At 49.6% G+C, this 20,886-nt stretch overlaps 2 protein-coding genes across 5 annotated transcripts in view; one reads left to right on the top strand and one right to left on the bottom strand.

Moving 5' to 3' along the window:
- Window positions 1-20,886, bottom strand: part of LOC119433758 (neprilysin-1-like) — a 741,141-nt gene that overhangs the window by 153,895 nt on the left and 566,360 nt on the right. The window lies entirely within an intron of this gene.
- LOC119432548 (neprilysin-4-like) overlaps window positions 1-20,886 on the top strand; it is an 811,607-nt gene that overhangs the window by 714,741 nt on the left and 75,980 nt on the right. The gene's annotated exons all lie outside the window — the stretch shown is intronic.

Genomic DNA, 20,886 nt, shown 5'->3' with positions numbered 1-20,886 from the left:
GGGGTTGGTTAATAAAGCAGTCAACATTTCTATTGTTTACATCATGGGAATGCACCGTTTCTTGCAACCTGCTTAACCAATGTTGATTATCATGCAAAACTCCCAGCCATGCCTATTTTAGACTATGTGTATTCTTCATACTCTAACTGCATTTGGTAAATACTCTGTGAAATTTGTAATAAAGTTTGATCCTGCATGATAAAATAATTCAACAAAGGTCATGGTGTCTCTGATGAAAATAAGGAAATCTCTTGAGAAAGACGAAGAAGACAAGATGGAAGGAAATACAGGTCCTGGTGGTGGTTGAGGTACGAGAGCCTCTGGTGTGTTGCGACGCAGACACGCCATAACGAACATTGTCACATGCTGTTTCTGCTATAGCAGCGCAGTGGCGAGCGTACTCTGTGGATAGCTGGGCAGTGGTAAGAAGAATCGTGCCGAAAGGCAAGGTTTGTTCTCCTCCATGCAGAATACAGAAGACAGAGTAGCCAGTGGTGTCATGGCGCTAGAAAGGATCGCACAGTCTCCCAGTCCCGATCATCAGAAGAAAGATATCAAGAGGCGGTATAAATACTTGTTCGATTCAGGTGTTTGGTAAGGGCGATCGTTTTAGGCTGGTAGGCAGTCGTAAGCATCTGTGTGGTGGCTGAAGAGCAAGGTACGTCATAGATGACCTAAAACAAAATGAAGCGAAAGCAGTCGGCAAGCAGTGACGGGGATCACAGTGATTGAAAATGCGTCTTGCATCAAGAATTCAGTGACGTTCGAAGAATATCTGGAAGGCTGAGGTCTTGCTATAACGTGAGGGGTAGAATATACTGTATATCAATTCATTGCCAGCGGTGAAGAGATGGAAGAGGACGACAAGCTCGATACCAACAGGAAAGATTGCTTGCTTGGCATGTCAGTACGCTGGAAGTGCCCAGCATGATGAACAGATCACTTTTTCTGTCGTAGAAAAAGCCCAAAGGGAGCAACTAATGACGTTCAGTGTGGTAGATACTGGGGCAGAAAAAGTGTCCGCGGACCTAGAAAATACTTAGGCAGACAGCTGTGGTTACATTAAGCAGTCCACCAGATAAGATATAAATGACGATAATTAGCTCTCGCCCCTTGAGGTTCATGTTCCAGTAATATGTCATCCAAAGTAACAAAGATACATATTGTAAAAGGCTGATGAAAAAGACGGCAATTATTTGTCCGTAAACGAAGACGCTAATGATCTTCACCAGCTAACTACCCTTATGTTAGCCGCTACAGTCATTGTAAGTATTCTGTATATATACTGGTATTTCGCTCTTGTGCTTTCCCCACTCGATATTTGATGGAGGCTCCTGGCTCAAGAGCAAGAGAAATTTATGCAGTGGCGGATGCTTGGCTGCGTCTTCAATACCAGTTTACAGTGAGAATGCTTCAGGCACGTCGCCACCCTCGCCCACCGTGATTATGGCACAACTGCTCCACCTAAGAATCTTCTCCAGCACCGATAACTGTCCGAACGGGCAAGCGCAAGCAATCAAAGGGACCACATCATTTTGGTAGGTAAATGGATATTTTATCTCGCGGGAACGGCACCCATCTGGTCTGAGACCCATAAGGAGGAACTTTCAAGCTGGAAAGTGTGTAAACAAAAGCTAAAGTATTTGTTTTGCAAGCATGCTGGACATCATCGGGCTACCCAAAGAGAGCTCAATTTGCGTATACGGACACTCACAGGGTCCCGCATTACGTACGTCCAGGACGTGGTCAGTATGGGCCGCAAGGAAGATCCGCGGTGGCGGATGTCGGATGTCCTTATTGCATAGCAGATGATGCCTCTCACCTCTGTTTTAGTGCGATAGAAATTATATAGACCCTCCAAGCGCTATTCCGCCGTCGGCTTCGCCATCGTCACCGTCGCCGTGTGGTTCCGTATAAAGTCCAACGGTGATAATATCGTCGCCGCACGCTGTACGATGTGTGTGTGAGTGAAAGCGTACCAGGGGAGCCGGCAATCGCGGCTCAATGTAGCGAACGCGAGGGAGGAAGGCAGGCCGGAAGCGCGCGGTCGTCTTTCGTGCACGGGGGCGAGGCGACAGAGGGGGAGGGGGGGTGCGTTCTGCTTCGTCTGCTGCTGCTCACAGCGCGCTTGCCGTATCTTGAAAGCGATCTGCGATGCGCGCGAAGTGCGCGACCGCGCCGGCCTTATCTTCAAAGCGATCTGTGATGGGGACGAAGTGCATGCGCCGATTGCCGGTGGCTTCGTATCTGCTCTGCTTTCGACGTTTTGTTCGCGTTGAAGCGAGGCGAGAGAAAGCGCGACGATCAATTTACCCGCTGCTGCTGTCGCGCTTTCCCACTCCGGCGTTTTCACAGTGAGTTTCCGCGGTCATCGAGCGAGATGGGTTCGTGTTTACCTGTGCTTGCGTGACATCGTGCTGGTATATTTAGTTAGTAAGTGAATGTTTACAACTTCATACAGCCAAATAAACTAATAACCTTGTTTCGAATAGGTCCCTACTAATTTGCTATTGCAATCGATGCTTCGCCTTTCGGCTAAACTGCGACTTTTTTTTAAAGATTCCTCCACTGTGCAAGCCCTCTTCGCCGAATACAGGCGATTTGAAGAGCCAAGCGCCTTGGCTCGGCTTCCGCGAGATCGTTCGAGAAAATACCACTATATGGTAGTTCTGGAATGTCTGGATACGACCACCACATGTATTCTATGTTCCCTCAGCTTTTGATTAGTAGCGAGCGTCAACAGAGGAATTTGAGGGCAGATCGGAACAGCAGCGTCACCCCCAAGAGCAGCAGCCGTCAGTTTTCCGAAGAAAAACGCAGTGGAAAACGCCGGGTGCAGGACGGGGACGGGGAACGGCGTAGCGGCGGTGAACGAGAAGGTGAACGAGAAGGCGAGCGGTTGTATTGGGAGGCGTTCCTAGTGTTCTCCGCGAATGTTTCTGGTTAAGCTTGGGAGGGTACCTGGTGTTGACTTCGGGGTGGATAGCAGAAGCTGGAGAAGCGTGGTCGGAACTCGAGGGGCAAGAACTTCTGCAGTACCGTTAAATGTGTCCAATACGTCCACATCGTACGCAAATTGGCTTATCGTCCGGCATCCTCCATGCATTCACATCGCGATAATTCAGAGTGGGATAATGCCATTGCACCTAGGTTGAAGGTCGCCGAAGGGTAAAGGTCAGGGCGGTTGACAAGGCAGATATTTTCAAGGCCCACGTTTGCCATGTCCTTGACGAACAATGGATTGTATAACTGAAAGGGACGGTTGGGTATCACTGTGCTCCGCTCGCATGAAATGTGCGGGCGATGCAGCTTTGATTTCGCGTCGAACGATTCGGGTGATAGTTTCCGATGTGGAAGGCTGTGTCGCCATACGAACGTCCTCACACATTGATCTCGCTGCCGTGTTCGGGAGGCAGGCGAAGTGGTGGGCAATTCGTCGGCTTTTAGCATCTTCGAAGCGTCAGCATTCAGAAAGAACATCGGTGACTGTCGAAGAGTTTTTGCACACGATCATCTGATACGCATTGTCAGCGATTTCTTTCCACACGTGCGCGACTTTATCAGCTTCTGTTATCTTGGCGTCGACTTTTCGGCAAAGGGCCAGTGCATCCTGAATCTACGTCAGGTACGACTTGGTACACGTCTGCACACCCGAGGCAAGTTCTTTCTTGGCGGCACGCTGGCAGCCTGCAGGTTGGCCAAACATCTCCCGAAGTTTAGTCTTACATACGCTCCAGCTTGTGATGGCCTCTTTCGTTGTTATCGAACGAGGCCTTCGCAATACCCTTCAGATAAAATAAGACGTTCGCCAGTATCAAGGTCGGGTCCCATCTTTAATGTGCGCTCACGCATTCATAGAGGCGAATCCACTCGTCCACGTCGTCGCCATTAGTGCCGAAAAGGTCCCAGGGTCACGGGGTGGAGCCAGGATGACGGCTGGCATGGCGGCCGCTGGTGACGCAGTTTCACCGCCTGCAGACATGCCGAGCGTGGCGACTTGGCGGCTAAGGTCCCTGTATTTTTCAAAGGTAGCGCAAACTCCTCCTCTCTGCGCCGGTTCCTCCTCACCCCTCCCTCATGGCCGCCATTATTGAGCGAAGCGCGCTGCCGCTACCGCCCGCTTCATTTCGTATCGCATTCGGCTGGATTGAAGCGCTTGCTTGAAACGCGACTGTTCTTGGCGCATTTTCACAAGGCTGTTCGTACGTAAGATGTCTACGTAAGATATGTAGTACCTTCAATGATTAGTAGAAGCTGCGTCACTCAGACAAGGAAAACAAAATGTAGAACAAGTTAAACGCAATCCTAAGCAGTCTTTACTACTGCTGATCGTTTCTCGGAATCGAATGGTGTTCTGTTTACCTGACGCATTTACGAAAACAAAGAGCTACATCAAACTCTGCACACACAACACGGCGGAGACATTTACGTGCTAAATACCCTCAACGTGTGCTTTTTTCTTTAATTTCAAAAATGCACCCGCGCGAATTTCTCTCCTCCTCAGTTATATGCCCTGGTTCCCGTGTGTGCGCGCGCTTTCTGCGTATTGCTCTTTAATTGGCGACTCTTCCATTATGGCCATTTTATGAGACCTCATGCTGGTATTCATATTGCCAAAATGCGCTCTTTTGATTGCTGCAAAGCATAAACGGGGACTGTTTTTAGTTTTTACGCAGTCGTTCGCTGATGGTGAATCCGAGAACAAGCCCACTTACCCGCGTTCATCAATATCTAGGTCAGAACAGCGATCAGAACCTCCCTCGGTGGCAGCCAAATTTCTTTCTTCCGATACGGCGGAGCCATATCGCGCGCCGTTTGAAGTTTCGTTTGCCACGAGGAACCGCAAAAAGCTTGCCCCCCTTCGCAGTGCTATTCGAACATCCAACAGCACAGCAAGTCGGCATCGTGCTGCAGCCAAGTGCGTCTTCAAAAAAAAAAAAAAAAGAAAGTCGCTGTTTCGCCGGAAAGGCGAAGCATCAATTGCGATAGCAAATTAGTAGAGAGCTATTCGGAGTAGGGATAGTAGCTTTATCGGCTGCATAAACTTGGACACATTCGCTTACTAACTGAATTAACAAGCGTGGTGTCAGCGCGCACAAGCAAACATGAATAGATCGCACTGAATGACCGCAGAACACGACTGTCAAAATGCTGGCAGCAAGCCTGAACGAACCTTCGCCCGCCGCAGCGGGCGAAGGTTCGTGCGGTCTATGGCTTCAACGGAAACTGAGCGGCGAATGCCCCCCCCCCCCTCCCTCCTGCGCTGCCCTCCCGCTTTCTTGCTTTCGCGTGGAAGATTGAGTGGCAAGTTCCCCTTACGCCCGGTTGCAAGATACGCCTTTGGTGCCGCAGCACAGCGTCGCCCCGCGTTCCTCCCACCCATACCCCCACGGCCTTTCGCGCGACGGTCGCGTTTGCTTTCCGCCGTGCGTTCGCTCTCAGTGATAGCGCGCGTCCCCCGCGCGCTTTCGCTCGCGCATACGGGGCGCGGCGACGATTTTATCGCCCTTGGACTTTATACGGAACCTCAGGGCGACGGTGACGACGGCGACGCCAACGGCAGAAATCCGGTTGAAGTGTCCATATAATTGCTATCGGAATAAAATGTAAAAGCCTACGCTCACGTACTACGCACATGTGTCTCAGTGTTTTTACGCTCACGAATGGCGCCGTTTTGCCGCGATAACGAAAGCCGCGCTGGTTATTCGTCGCGTGTCAAGCCTCGTCCAATGGGAGAGCGGAAAACGGCGAAGAAGTCAGGAGAGGGGTAGAGGGCGGGGAGGAAATTCTCCTTTCCTCTTCGAAGAACGGTTTGCGCTACCTTTGGAACATACAGGGACCTTACTGGCGGCCGCTACGGAGCTCTGTCTTGCGTTAGGCCCCCAGCACTTCCACCAAGATGTTACGTGGAGACATACACAACAGGAACACGTATTTACGATATATTGACATTTGAACTTCTTTATATTTCACCGGTGACAGCTTTTTACTGGCTAAAAAATGTTAAACGTTATCGCGCGGCGCAGGACGCACCTGCATGTATCGGAAGTTTCTCGAACGTTATCGACGCTACAGAAGCGTCGGTGACAACAGACAACGGATAGAAATCTGATTGCATCAGCGACGCGAATTGTCTAGTGCTTTCTGTAAGACACGCGGGCACCAGGGATTACTCTGGAACCTTCCATGACCCATGTATTGAAGCCGACGGTTTTCGCCGCTGATCAGATTTTGACGATCGCCGACTGTGCTCGCCGCTAACGTTGTGCTTCGAGTGTAACTTGTTTTTGTGGGCACAGGTTCGCCCAATAAAGAATCAATTTCGTCGTACACAGTTTTACGGCTGTTTACTGTCCCTGATACGTGACATCTGGTGGAGGTGCGGGGTAAGCGTCAACGTCTTCTGGACGGTGTGGGCTTGGATTACGGCTGGATGGGGGGGGGGGGGGGGGTACGGTATAAGGACATAAAAGCAGCAGCAGAGCAAGCGGACGCAGCCGTGATCCGACGCCATGACTTAACCGCAACGCCAGACGAAAGTCTACCGACCTAGACGTGCTAATTGATGGTCACAACGTCACCGCTCTCGTCGACACTGGAGCCGACTATCCCGTCTTCAGTGGCCCGTTCGCCGCCAAGTTGAAGAAGGTGAAAACGGCCTGGCAAGGACCCGATATCCGGACCGCGGGAGGCCACCTAACAACGCCGGCTGGAATCTACACAGCGCGAGTCGCGGTTAACAACCACACTTTCTCGGCGACCTTTGTAATCCTCCAGCAATTCTCCAGGGATGTCATCCTAGCCATGGACTTTCTAAACCAACGCGGTGCAGCCATCGACTTAAGGTCCAAGTCGATATCGCTTTCAACGCACAAAGCGATACCATCGGATACAAACATCAGTTACCATTCCTTGAATGTGCTTGAAGCACAAGTCACGGTTCCGCCTCGCACCAGCGTAATGATTTCCGTCGGTATCGAAGTGCCTGCAGACATGGAGGGCGTCGTCGAGGGCGATCATCACTTACTGCTCGACCGTAAAATTTGCGTCGCTAGAGGCACAGCTGAGCTACATGAAGGGAGAGCAAGAGTGACACTCACAAATTTCAGCCACGAATACAAGCCCAATTACAAAGGCAGCACGCTCGCCTATATCGTCGAAATAGTACAAGCCAGCAGTGCTTTCGCCTTCACGGATTCTAGCGCACCTGCAACGACGACTGTTGTACCTGAACCAGCTTTAGATGTCAATCAAAACCTTCCCAGCCATAAGAAAGAACAGCTGAAAGCCCTGCTCCTGCAATGCAAGGACTGCTTGTCGTCGTCTTAAAAAATTCTAGAAACCGCTGTCGCCAAGCACCGCACCATAACCGATCAATATGTCCGCCCACTCCGTCATAGCCCGTATCAAGTTTCCGTGCGCAAACGTGAGGCCATAAGGCAGCAAGTCGACGAAATGCTACGCGACGACATCATCCAGCCGTCCAAGAGTCCGTGGGCGTCCCCCGTGGTGTTAGTGAAGAAGGATGGAACTCTACGTTTCTGTGTTGATTATCGTTGCCTCAACAAAATCACGAAGAAGGACGTATACCCTCTCCCACCGATAGACGACGCCTTGGATCGACTCTACAACGCAAAGTATTTTTCGTCGATGGACCTCAAATCCGGCTACTGGCAAATCGAAGTCGACGAGAGGGACCGGGAGAAGACTGCCTTTATAACACCAGACGGACTGTTCGAGTTCAAGGCCATTCCGTTTGACCTTTGCGCGGCACCTGCGACTTTACAACGCGTCATGGATACAGTACTGGCAAGCTTGAAGTGGCAGACTTGCCTCATCTACTTGGACGACGACGTTGTGTTTGCCTCAAGCTTCGAAGAACGCCTCCGGCGCCTTGAAACAGTTCGTCAAGCAATCAAGACTTCAGGACTGATGTTGAAGCCTAAAGTGTGCCGCTTCGCATACGTAGAGCTCTTGTTTTTGGGCCACGTCATCAACAAGTCTGGAGTGCGCCCTGACCTACAGAAAACTGCGGCCATTACTGTCTTTCCTCCGCCCGCCGACAAGAAGGCAGTGCGTAGATTTCTTGGACTGTACGCCTATTACAGGCGCTTCATCAAGGACGTTTCACGGATCGCCGAGCCATTGACGTACCTCACGACGGCCGACGTCGAGTTCAAGTGGGAGACGCCGCAAGTCGAAGCATTTGAAGAACTGAAGCGACGCCTGCAATCGCTGCCAATACTTGCGCATTTCGACGAAAGCGCTGTTACAGAAGTCCACACCGATGCAAGCAGCGTAGGACTCGGCGCCGTGCTTGTGCAGATGACTGACGGTCTAGAAAGGGTTGTAAGTTACGCTAGCCGGTCGCTGTCGAAGGTGGAAGCAAATTATCCCACAACAGAAAAGGAGTGCCTCGCCATCCTCTGGGCTACATCAAAGTTTCGCCCCTACCTCTATGGCAGGCCCTTCAATCTTGTGAGCGACCGCCACGCCTTGTGTTGGCTAGCTAACTTGAAGGAACCTTCAGGTCGCCTCGCATGATGGAGTCTGAGACTTCAGGCATTCGACATCACCATCGTTAACAAGTACGGGCGAAAGCACTCTGACGCCGACTGCTTTCTCGCGCCCCCGTCGAACCCCCGCCACAGGACGATCAGGATGACGACACTTTCTTGGGACCCATCAGTGCCGACGAATTCGCCGAACAACAACGAGCCGAACCAGAAATAATGAGCCTTGTAGACTACCTGGAAGGCAAGACCGTCGTTGTGTCCTAAGTGTTCAGGCGAGGATTGGCGTCGTTTTTCCTGCAAAACGACATTTCCCTAAAGAAGAACTTCTCGCCATTCCGAGCCAACTACCGCCTCATAATCAGATTATGGTTTGGCACGTGAAACCCCACACTTTTTTTTCTCAGGGAGGTTGAGGTAAACAAAGTAAATTAGTGGTTTTGAAAAGAAAATTTGGTACATTTCGGTCTGGGTGGCAATCGAACCTGTGCCTGCGGGGTGAGAGACGAGAACGCTTCCCTCAAGTCACGGCTAGTCGACAGTTCTGGCTTACTAAAAGTGCGCCTAGTGCGAGCGTGAATGCACACGTCACGTCACAGCCATCTCGCTGACTAAAGGTGCGCCCTAGTGCGTGCACTAACATGCTGTACTTTAGGTACTACGGTAAGTACACATATTCTGCGTACAAGAGGTTGCCTTAGTGCCACACGTACACGTGCACTTCCCATTGCGGCTCGTTATGTCTTGCAAGAAGTCCTAGCCCCGAATGCATAACTTAATGCATTACCAATATGTCTTACAAAGAAGTGTAACCCCGATGGTATAACTTCATGTATTACAAAGTGTGCAGCAGGCTTACGCCTTCTTGTGTTACAAGAGTGTAACACCAGCCGAACGTTTTTTTTATGTTGGCGTGAAAGCGTGAAGTTTCGATTGTAGCCGAGCAATTGTTCATTAGCAGTTGATTGAGGTGCGCAGTGGCAGCGCTACTTGGGGCGCCCACGAGCGGCTCAGAGCTGTTTGTATTGAAAAAAGAAAACTACAGTTGCCCTACAAAATGTTTGCCCATTTCTTTGCAATGGTCACGTAAGCTGAAAGGGGTAAACTTTTAAAGCATGAGAACTGTATTTTATAAACTGCCATCAGGAGTGTTTACGTCTTTGTTTTACTGGAAGAATGTTTTATGTTACACACTTTATCCTCGTAAATTTTTCAGCTCTCGGATATAACTGAAGAAGGCCTTGCAGATACAGGCACCATAAGCTCACTGGAATCGAAGTATCCGAATGTGAGTCACCTTTTATCACGAACAATTAGTTTAACTAAAGAAACGAACAAATGAAGATACCATACCACAATACGCGTATATGCTCTGTTGTAGTTACTCAGTGTAATGTTAATTTTTTTCTTCTGTCCTTATAGGTGAAGTACAAATTTATAAATTTTTGTATTAGACACTGCTAACTTAATATTTATTACAAATGCTCTGTCTCCCTAATAAAGGTATTTTTCTGAAAACATCAAGAAATTTAAACCACACCCATTGAAGTCAAACGTTCTGAAATGAATACTGATTCCGCATACTTATGTGTGAACCATTAAACTATTTGTAAGTCCCACCAATAGTTAGAAACTTGTCAGAAGTTATTCCCGTCTATGCGTAAATCTTAAGGCCGATTATTGGAATGTACGGGCGTGTATAAGAAATCTATACGTTCAAGCACCTTTTTAACATATCTGTACTCAGTGATTTCATAATAAGGAAGTTTTTCGTAATAGCACACTGAAACTGTTTGCGTAATTGGTTTGTCCAAACTTTGCTTTGATTCTTTTGTACTCTTTCTTTTTAGTCATCGCCAACTTTACGTTCACGTAATTTTTTACAGCGTAAGCTGGTATGGGTTCATTCCAATAGCCGTTTCGGCTATCGGTTTTATCCGCCGCTGGTGTCAATAGCAGCTATCGCCCTGTTCCCAGCTGGATCGAACCAGGGCCCTCTGCGTGGGCGTCAGCTACTCCACTACTCGGCGACGCCAGCGCTTGCTAGCGGCTGCGGAAACATTCCCTATACACGTGTCGTAGCAGCGAGTCACATGATGTGAAATGCGATCCACGTAGCGTCGATACCTCCACACTTTCCATTGCAGTTGCATAAAATAGCAGCAAGTGGCACGCCGTGTAGCAGTTGCACAGGCAATGGCATAAGCTAAATAGAGACGTTTCGAGGAAGAAAAAGAAGGTTAACAGAGTTTTTACGGGACTGCTAGATTAAAAACTATGTATAGCATACGTGATTAAATGAAGCAGGCTAGGTGACTATTTGTCACTGCTCCATTTCAGAGAGAATAGGAATAAATCATCATCATCATCATCATCATCAGCAGCAGCAGCAGCAGCATAGCAGTATCATATCGTGCTACTTGTCACGCATTGTGAGATGCGCGCTGCGTAGCGTCGATACGTTCAAGCCCAGCAGTTGCGTTGTATTCTACCATGCGTCACGACGTGTAGCTGTTGCATCGTTAGGCCTCATTCACACAGCCGTCAAACGCTCCATCGCGTCGCCGTCACGGCACCGGTTTTCGTCACGGCAGAGGGTCTCCGAGTCGTTTTCTCCTCAAAAAACTGGTCGCAGGCGACGCAGAGATGTGCTTTATGTTTCCGTCGCCAGCACAGTGGTGGAGCCCCGCCCCTACAAAATCGACCAATGAGAAGTTAAGAAGCCTTCGCTAAAACAGCCATTTTACAAAGCTGAAGCTGGCAACAGCAGCGGCTGCTGGTTTGTTTGCCTTCGTTCCACATGCGGCACATCGAAAACTCAGCTGTGCGCTTCCGTGGTGCTCAAATGGGCGACATGGACAACGCCGAAGACCGAACATGCGATCCCTGCCCATGTTTAAACCCCACGTACTCGTTGTTTGCCGAGCTTTCCGCGCTTGTTCCTGTCTCAGCTTGCAAAGCAATAAGAGCAGCAGAAAATGGCTCAGCATCACGAAAGTAGACCCGTGGTACGAGGTACTAGAATATAAGGGTAATGGGCTCAGTGGCACCGGGAGCGTCAAGCCGCTGATGTCAACTTGGAAATACACTGAAACCGACCGGCCACAGGGAAAGCGCATGTTGCTAAACATTCAAAGAAGAGCGGCGTCGTATCGTCGAGATCAGTGTAGCGTCCGCGACCGCGTTCGCGCCCTTTCCGTTTATTTCAACACCGCAGTGCTCGCTGTGCCTGTTCGCGGCGTCTTTTCTTTGCATGTGCGGCAATATGCGCTTTCCCTGAGGCACAGAAAGCGTCGCACCGTCGATTTCAATGTATAGCTCCGTTTCCAAGTTGGCATCGGCAGCTTCACCTCGCCGCGTTGCCGCTGGTGCGCAGTGAGCACACCACACTACTCTTTTATTCTAGTACACTGTACCCGTGGTTGTGGCTCGCAATCACACAATTTTTCTTAGTTTATGCAAACATTACACCGAAAACAAATAATTTAATAGGTTCAATGCATAATTCAGGTTATATTTATCTAGGTTTAGGCGAACATAGGACCGGTCAGTCAACACTGTCCAAAACCGTGCTGCTGTCGACGTCGCCATCAGCGTCGCCTATTCGTCCACTGCTTCGTCACGCCTGCTGTACATCTTTCTTTTTTTACTTGACGTTGACGCGACGGAGCGTTAGACGGTTGTGTGAATGAAGCCTTATCGTGCCAGCTGTCCAGGGATGTGACATGTGGGCCGCGTAGTCTCGATACCTGTGTTTACTCCTTGGTACACGTTAACGTGCCTCCTCGCCAGTTGCGAACCGTTGTTCAAGAGTGAATCGTAGAGCTACGCGCGTAGCTGCTACAAGGCAATGTCGGTCAGAGCAGACCACTGCGCAAGGAGCAGCACAAGCTGCAGCACGCCATCGACGCCGGGCGCACAGTTGAGTTCGTTGAGTTGAGCTCCTATGCAGCCGCTCGTCCAGTTTACGCCTTGACTTTGCTGTGTGTGCCGCGCAGGCTTTTGACTTTTTAGGCGAAAGACTTGAATCGTTCATGGGACGAAAAATTCACCGTCCGGCATTACTGGCACCAAAATTAAATGTCACCAGAATTGATGGCACCACTATTGATGGCCGAACTCCGGACCATTGGTGGGAGTCGCACCTACCACAAGTGGTGTGAATTTAGGCGACGTAAATTGAGGCGCAGGTAATTAAGATGGAGTTAATTAAGGCACTCGAGTCCTTTGGAACAGTTTTTGACCAACCGTGCCAGATGTTTCAGGCGCTCGTTAGGAGCCTGTCACGGTGTGTTGCGCGTTCAGTATCCTTGGCTGTGAGCAGCAGGATCAATGAGAGTAGAAAAGTAAATAAATTTTTCAACCACCTCTTACATGTCACATAACGGTAGGAGAGACAACCCGTCGGCAGGATCAATTGCTGCCCCGGCTTTTGCACGATTATGTACCGATAGTTAGCCAAGAAGGTCGACCATCTATGGAGTCTCGCTATCGCTACAGCGTTACCCTGCCTCTTTCGGTCGAACAGTACTGTCAGGGATTGGTGGTCTGTTACTACCTTAAAGGTTCTTCCATACAGGTATGTTTTGAAATTTTTTTACCCCAAAGACAATACTCTTGGTCTCTTTTTCAATGTGCCCGTAGTTGCGCTCTGACTCGCTGAGAGACAGAGCTTGAGACAAACGCTATCGGCCTCTGAACTCCATTCTTCACGTGCGACAGTACTGCTCCGACGCCATAATCTGCTGCATCACATGTGATCAGAATGTCTTTTTGAACATCGTGCAACTCAAGAACAATGTCATCGGTCACCATGCCTTGCCTTTATTGAATGCACCGTCACACTGACTTGACTAGTGCCATTTGGTCTCTTTCGTAGCAGCTTATTTAAGCGTTCCAACACCATTGCCAAATTTGGCAGGAATTTGGAATAAGAATTTACCAAACCCAAAAATCTTTCACTTGTGTCACATTGACCGGATTGGGTGCGTGTAAAGCAAGTCTATATCCACAATGGGAGGGAGACCGTGCCTGTCAATTTGAGGACCCAGATAAGTTACTTTCTAATGAAAGAACTTGCACTTTCCGGCGTTGATCGTTATACCGTGCTTACTTAGGCGTGTGAGCACTCGCTCGACTCTCTCGCGGCACTGCTCGTAGGTCAGGCGAGATAGGATGACATCGTCATGATAGCAGGCCGTTCCCAGTGAGCCGAAAACTATGATCCATTACTTCTTGGAATACGACAGGCACGCATGCTACGCCGCAAGACAGACGCTGTAACCTGAAAGGGCCCAGGTTCGTGTTCACCGTCAACAATTCTTGTGTTAGCTCAACTAATTCAAGCTGTAGATACGCCTTGGATAGGTCCATGACCGGAAACACTGTTCCGCCTTGCAATGTCGTGAAAATATCCTCTGGTAAGGGCAGAGGGTCGTGGTCCACTTCTATCGTTGGATTGACAGTTGCACGATAGTCACCGCACATACGTAGCCCTGTATGTTTCTTTGACACGATAACAAGAGGCGTCGCCCAAGCACTGTGTCTCCTTCTGTACATGACTCCTGCCTTTTGCATGTTCTCCAAATCCTGCACAACCTGCTCACAAATAGCATGCGGCACTGGCCGAGCCTTACAAAAAGTGACAGCCTGCGCGGCACACGCAGCACAGTCACAGCGTAACCTGGTGGAGCGGCTCAAGAGTAGCTCCAATTTCGGCACTACGCACACCAGGGTCTTCGCGACAAAGTCTCTTCGCCTCATTTTGACGAGAACGATCTGAACTGTCCGCCCGGCGTTGATGGCGAGCTGCGGCTTCTAATGCTCTCTGCACAGCAGTCTGCTGAGCCCGATGATGTCTGGTTGTAGCCGCGCACGTAGCTCTTACGATTCACTTCTTCAGCCGCGGTTCGTACATTGCAAGGAGACGCCATAACGTGTACCGAAGTGGTATCCAGAATACGTGGCGCACATCTCACATCAGAATCGCGTTGATTGCACGCCTCGTCTGAATCGCATCTCGTCGTCTGCACCTGCGCGCCTGCCTAGGGAGCGCTTATAGGGCATTTTCCGCTGCAGAAAAGCAAGCGCTTGCGTGGCTCAGTGGTTGAGTACCTGGCTTCCACCCAGCGGGCGCGCGTTCAATCCCGGCGGGAAAGGTACTTTTTTTCGCATTTCCAGCGATAGCACTTACGGTCCGCAACGGCGGCGTAGGAGGCGGTGGAGGACACCAACGCGAACCAAAACGCCTATTAGAATGAGCCCATAACAGCTTACGCTGTAAAAGGCTGGCGTAACGCCTTATTTGAGCTTAATACTGGCTTTAAAGCCTTTCATAGCACCTTACCCATGTTCCAAAATTTATTTGTACTTTTCAGTTAGCGGAACTGCCTTAGTGAATCTTCATGTACATGACCTCATGCGACATAATTTTAATTTTGCTCAGCCAGTTTCGACCAATGAAGGTTGACATCCAAGCTCCTTCGGAATCCATTGCTATGACCAACGGAAGTGAATAGCATTGCTCATAATATTGAGCAGAAACATCTATCACGTCTTTGGTTTCGACAGGTGTGCTATCATAGGTGACTAAGTTCACATTAACTGAGGGAAAAAACTTCATGCACTCAGATTCGGACATAACCGACACAGCAGCAGCCGTATGCCACTCCATGGCCACTTTCTTTCCATTTAGTTCTAACATAACTGTGATATCAGGTGTGCCTGAACAGTTATCGGTGCGACACAGCGTGAGTAACTCATTTCCCGCGACATTATGGTCCAGCTGCTTAAATACTTTGGTTTTGCACATTAACTGTAACAAGTACAGTTAATGAATGGGCAACTTACTGGCACATGACGTCCAGCAAGGGATGACACGAAGTTTTGGTGCCATGCGGCGCTGTTTTAAATGCGAAGCATTTCTTGGCAAACATTTTCCACTTTGACAGTATCTATATATATATATATCTATCTGGCCGCCTACGTCTTGGTGCTCTCATGGCCGTATCGTTAACTTGGCATTTACCAAAATTGACATAGTATGAGTATAGTGTATGACGAACATAAATGACAGGTTATGACATGGATATCATGACATATGTGTCATGTAGGTCATGAAACAGCTTCCCACGTCTTGGTGCTCTCATCGTCGTTTTGTTAACTTCGTAGGTACCAAAATTGACATTATGATATAGGTGTATGACAAACATAAATGATAGGTCATGACATGAATTTCATGACATGCGTGTCATGTAGGTCATGAAACAGCCGCCTAAAATGACAATGACCCAGCGGAAAAAACAATAACACTCAAAAGCCACTGAAATAGGTTCGGGCATGGGTACTAAGGGAAAGAAACACTAAAAGGTGTAGGTAGAAGTCATAGTAATGCGTATGACTCTGCAAAAATGACAATGACTCCGAGAAAAACGATTCACACTCAAAATCCACTGAAATGGGTTTGGACGTGGGTACTAAGTGAAGGAAACACTAAATAATGGAGGTAAAAGCCATAGTCATGAGCATCAATGAGCATGATTCATGCGAAAATGGCAATGACTCAGCAAAAAAGATTAACCCTCAAAAACCACCGAAATGAGTTAATCAGGCGCTTCGTCTCATGACTTTCAGCCATTTCCTATCGAATGCAACGCCACTTTATTGCAGTTTAAACATTCATCCTTCATCAGCTCATTCAGTTTAAGTTAACAATGGTTATATATAAGTTATTTCGTAATATTGCACATATAGATGGCTTTGTCATTGAAACTTTTGTAAATACTAACGTTACTAGGTTCTCTGAACTCGATAACCGCCTTTTACCTAAAGTGCGCACAAACCATGGTAAGTTAACTGCCGCATTTGCGGGAACCAAACTGTGGAATTCTATTCCACATACCATTAAATCATCACCCACAGAACATATTGTTACGCGCGAAGGAGACCGTTTATCACCCTTACGGATGAAGGGGGGCGTTTATTGTAGGTCGCGAAGGTGAGCGCAAGAACGGCCAGCGGGTTGATCAACTCAGCGTCGTCCTCCTCTTCGTTTCCAACCCGGGACCGCAAGCGCGTTCACCGGTCATCGTTCTTCTCACTCACGCGTGCGTGCAACATTCCCCTCGTCGCAGACGAAGCCCGCCAGGCGAGTCAATCCAGTTGTCTTGACGTGAACAATTTCATGCGGGCGACGTGGACCACTTGGGTTTTGGCAGCTCTTCTACCACTCGCTGTGAGGCGAGCTATGGTATAAGTGACCTCTGTGAGTCCGTTAAGAATAACAAACGGTCCATCGTAGGTGACCAAAAGCTTTTGGCATAACCCGCGTTTCCGTATAGGAGTCCACAGCCACACTAAATCACCAGGGCGATAGGTGGTAGCGTGCTTTTGATCAGTCCTGCGATGGCAAAGTGCGTAAACGAGCAATACGGCGCGCCTCTTCGGCAAGGCAGAGGGTCTCGGCGACAGTGGGATTTTCGTGACTACAGAAAGGGAAAACAGTGTCGATTGTGTACCGGGATGACCGTGCATACAGCAGGAAGAAAGGGCTATAGCCGGTAGTCTCGCGCTTGGCGGTGTTGAACGCGTACGTGATAAAAGGCAGTACGTCATCCCAGTTCTTGTGGTCGGATGAAACATACATAGATAGCCTGTTTATAATTGTTCGGTTGGTGCGCTCCTTACAGCAATTCGTTTGTGGATGGTATGGTGTCGAGTGACGCAAGTGGCATTCACACAAACGAAGTAGCTGTGTGAATGCCATTCTCTGCTGTGAATTGTCATCCACGGTCGCTGATGATCACGCGAGGCGGACCATGTCGCAGGATGACATATTGCAGCAGGAACGTTGCAACGTCAGTGGCAGTTGCTGAGGGCAGGGCCGCCGTATCGCAGTAGCGTGTGAGGTAGTCGACGCAAACAATTATGCATCGATTTCCCTTGGCTGATATTGGAAAAGGTCCCACGAAGTCAATGCCCACGTGTTGGAAAGGCGTGCTTGGAGGCGGGATCGGCTGCAGGAGACCAGCTGGAGCATTAGATGGACGTTTGCGGCGCTGACACTGCATGCAGCTGGCCACGTACGTCTCAACAGACTGTCGCATTCCAGGCCAATAAAAGCGTTCCTGAATCTGGTAGAGCATCCTCGCCGAACCTAAATGGCCAGACGTAGGGTCATCATGCATAGCACTCTGAAACGCTATGCGAAGACTCTCCGGCACCACTAGAAGAAAACGTGCGCCAGTGCTGGAAAAGTTCTTATATAGGAGTCTATCACGTACACAGGTTTGCTGTAGTAGATGCGGTCGTAGTGGTGAAGAGCGGTGTTAATTTAGCGTCATTTCGCTGTTCGGTTTTGAAAGAGTCGAGGTCTGGAAAACTCGGCGGTACAGAAGCCACAAGGTGATCGGTGTCGTCGGCGTCACAGTCCGTAGTGCTAAGTGGCATACGCGAGAGGCAGTTCGCGTCAGCGTGTCGTCGACCACTCTTATAAGAGACGCTGAAGCTGTATTCTTGTAGTCGGAGCGCCCAGCACGCAAGGCGGCCACAAGTGTCACAGAGATTTACAAGCCAACACAATGACTGGTGAGCGGTGACAACTGTGAAGGGGCGTCCATACAGGTAAGAACGAAACCGCTGAACCGAAAATATTACCGCGAGGCATTCTTGTTCCGTGACAGTGTAATTCTGATCGGGCCTACTTAATGAGCGACTTGCACATGCGATCACGTGTTTGCGGTCACCGTGGCGTTGAACTAGGATGGCACAAATACCTATGCCACTGGCATCCGTATAGAGTTCCGTCGGAGCTGCACGGACTGAAATGTTGAAGAACAGGTCGTGATGTCAGCAGAAACTTCAACTGACGAAAAGAAGAGTCGCACTCCAGAGTCCACTCAAAGGGCATGTCCATTCGTAGCAGACATGTCAGCGGATACGCGACGTCGGCAAACATAGGGATGAAGCGGCGGAATGTAGGACCAAAGCCCCAGGAAACTGCGGAGCTCCTTGACAGAGCGTGGTGCACTAAACGCTTCAACGGCTGCTGTCTTCTGGGGATCAGGGCAGATGCCGTCCTTATCGACGAGGTGCGCAAGCACAAGGGTTTGGCAGGCTCCAAAGTGGCATTTCTTTGAGTTAACATCTAGGCCAGCGTTTCTGATGCAGTTCAGGACGATATCCAGACGCGAGTTGTGTTCGCTGAAGGTGCGGCCAAAGATGACGACGTCGTCGAGGTAGGACATGCAGATGTTCCACTTCAAGCCACGCAGAATTGTGTCCTTAAATCTCTCGAAAGTGTCGAAGCGTTGCACAGTCCAAATGGCATCACATGAAATTCAAAGAGCCCGTCAGAGGTTACAAAGGCAGTCTTTTCCTTGTCTTCAGGATGCAACGGAATTTGCCAGTAGCCGGATCGTAAGTCTACTGAGGAAAAGTAAGAGGCAGAATGACGGCAGTCGATTGCATCATCGATACGTGGGAGTGGGTAGACGTCCTTTTTGTTACAGCATTCAATCAGCGATAGTCGATGCAAAATCTCCAAGATCCATCTTTCTTTTTAACAAGAATCACTGGAGCTGCCCACGGACTCGCTGACTTTGTATGACTCCTTTTTTCATCATTTCATGCACTTGGTCGTTGATAATCTGGCGCTCTGATGGTGAAACGCTGATATGGCTTTTGTCTAATAGGATTTGCTGAACCCGTGTTCATGGTATCGTGGGTTCGTGACGCGAGAATTGCAGGTATTTTGTCCTTCAGCGCGAAGTCGAATACCGAGACGTGCTTCGAAAGCACACCCACTAATGTTCGGCGTTTACTCGTGTTGAGCGATTTATTTATCATGGACAAAAGGGCCGTTTTCGAACTGTGGCCATCAGGTTTTTCCGGTACTTATGTAAGTTCAGCCACCGATAAATACGCGTGTTCCCGGATGAAGGCTAATTTCAAGCCATCTGGTAGTATCACGGGCTCCGCAGAACAGTTTACGATCCACAAGCCAGCGCGTCCGCCTTTGATTGACACCACACAGTGTGGAACCAACACATTCTTCTTCAGACAGTTCATATGCATCGGTTCTACGGTAGCATCGAAGCTGTCAGAATCGGCGCCGCAACAGACAACAGGAACACAAACGGTAGATAATGCAGGTACGACCGTATCGCCACAAACACACAGTGTGGTTTCGTGATCTATAGGGTTTTCCAGGAGTGCTGACGGCATCCTACCTCTTATGAATACCTTCCCTGTGCGGCAGTCAACTGTGGCACCACACTCCCGCAATAAGTCCATGCCAAGAATAAGATCATGGGTCGACTGAGGAATAATCACAAACCCTGTCGTAATAACATGGCCTTGCAAAAACACGTCAGCACTACACATACCAATAGGTCGCAACGGCTCGCCACTCACTCCACAGAACTTTGAAGCTTCATCCCATTTGAACATGACCTTTCGCCCTAACACGTCTTTAAAAGAGACACTCATAACCGCAATTGTTGCGCCTGTGTCCACCAGAGCCATCACAGGCACGTACATCATCCACAAAAACGCCCACTTCGTTTTTCCACATCAACACACGAGGTATTTCTGTCGGTGGCACATCTCTAGCGACCTCACCTTCATCGGCCGCGCTAGCTAGTTTTCCGGTGACGAAGGGGACGTGGTGCGACGCAGCGGTGAGGGAGAACGGGAAGCACGAGGACGCGGTGGGGGCGTCAAATTCCTGTCAGATGCCGGAGAGCGATTCCGGGAGCTGCGTCGTCGCCAGACGATGCGTGTGCTGGCCACGCGACACCATGGGACCTTTCGGAGGGCCGTGAAAACTCTGAGGGCTGGCCATACCACGTGGTCATACGCTGGTTGCAAAACCGCGATATATGACCCGGGACACCGCAAGAGTAACACACCGGGGGAGGTCCAAACCTTGGTTGATCGTCGATGAACCGAACATGGTCACTTTCCCTTGTGTAGTGGGTTGGTTCATGGCGTGTGTCATGACGATACATCGGGCGTCGAGAAGGCGTGTGCTGAGCGCGTCGGTCATAGCGCGGAGTCGTATAGAGGTTGTTGTCATCCGAGACTGTGGGGCTGCGCTGTACTCTACGGCTGCTGCCCTAACCATCGGTTGCCAAGGGGCCGAATTTGGCGCAGTCATAGCCTCGCGCGACGTGTACATGCCATGGTGGTCAGCTGTTGGACGCGACATCTCTTCGCGGCGGGAAAGTTCCTCGCGGACAATCTGTCGGATGGTCGAAGGAAGGTCGAGGCAAGGGCTCGTGTCCACACTGGCAACAGTCGTAACGTTTGCCAACCGACCAAACTTTGGCGTAATCCGACGCATATTCAGCGTTTCAAAGGTTCTGCAACTCCA

This window comes from Dermacentor silvarum, chromosome 11 (assembly GCF_013339745.2).
Source record: "Dermacentor silvarum isolate Dsil-2018 chromosome 11, BIME_Dsil_1.4, whole genome shotgun sequence".
Lineage (NCBI taxonomy): Eukaryota > Metazoa > Arthropoda > Arachnida > Ixodida > Ixodidae > Dermacentor > Dermacentor silvarum.
Note: the sequence above shows the minus strand (reverse complement) of the source record. Positions and strands in the feature narration are given on the sequence as shown.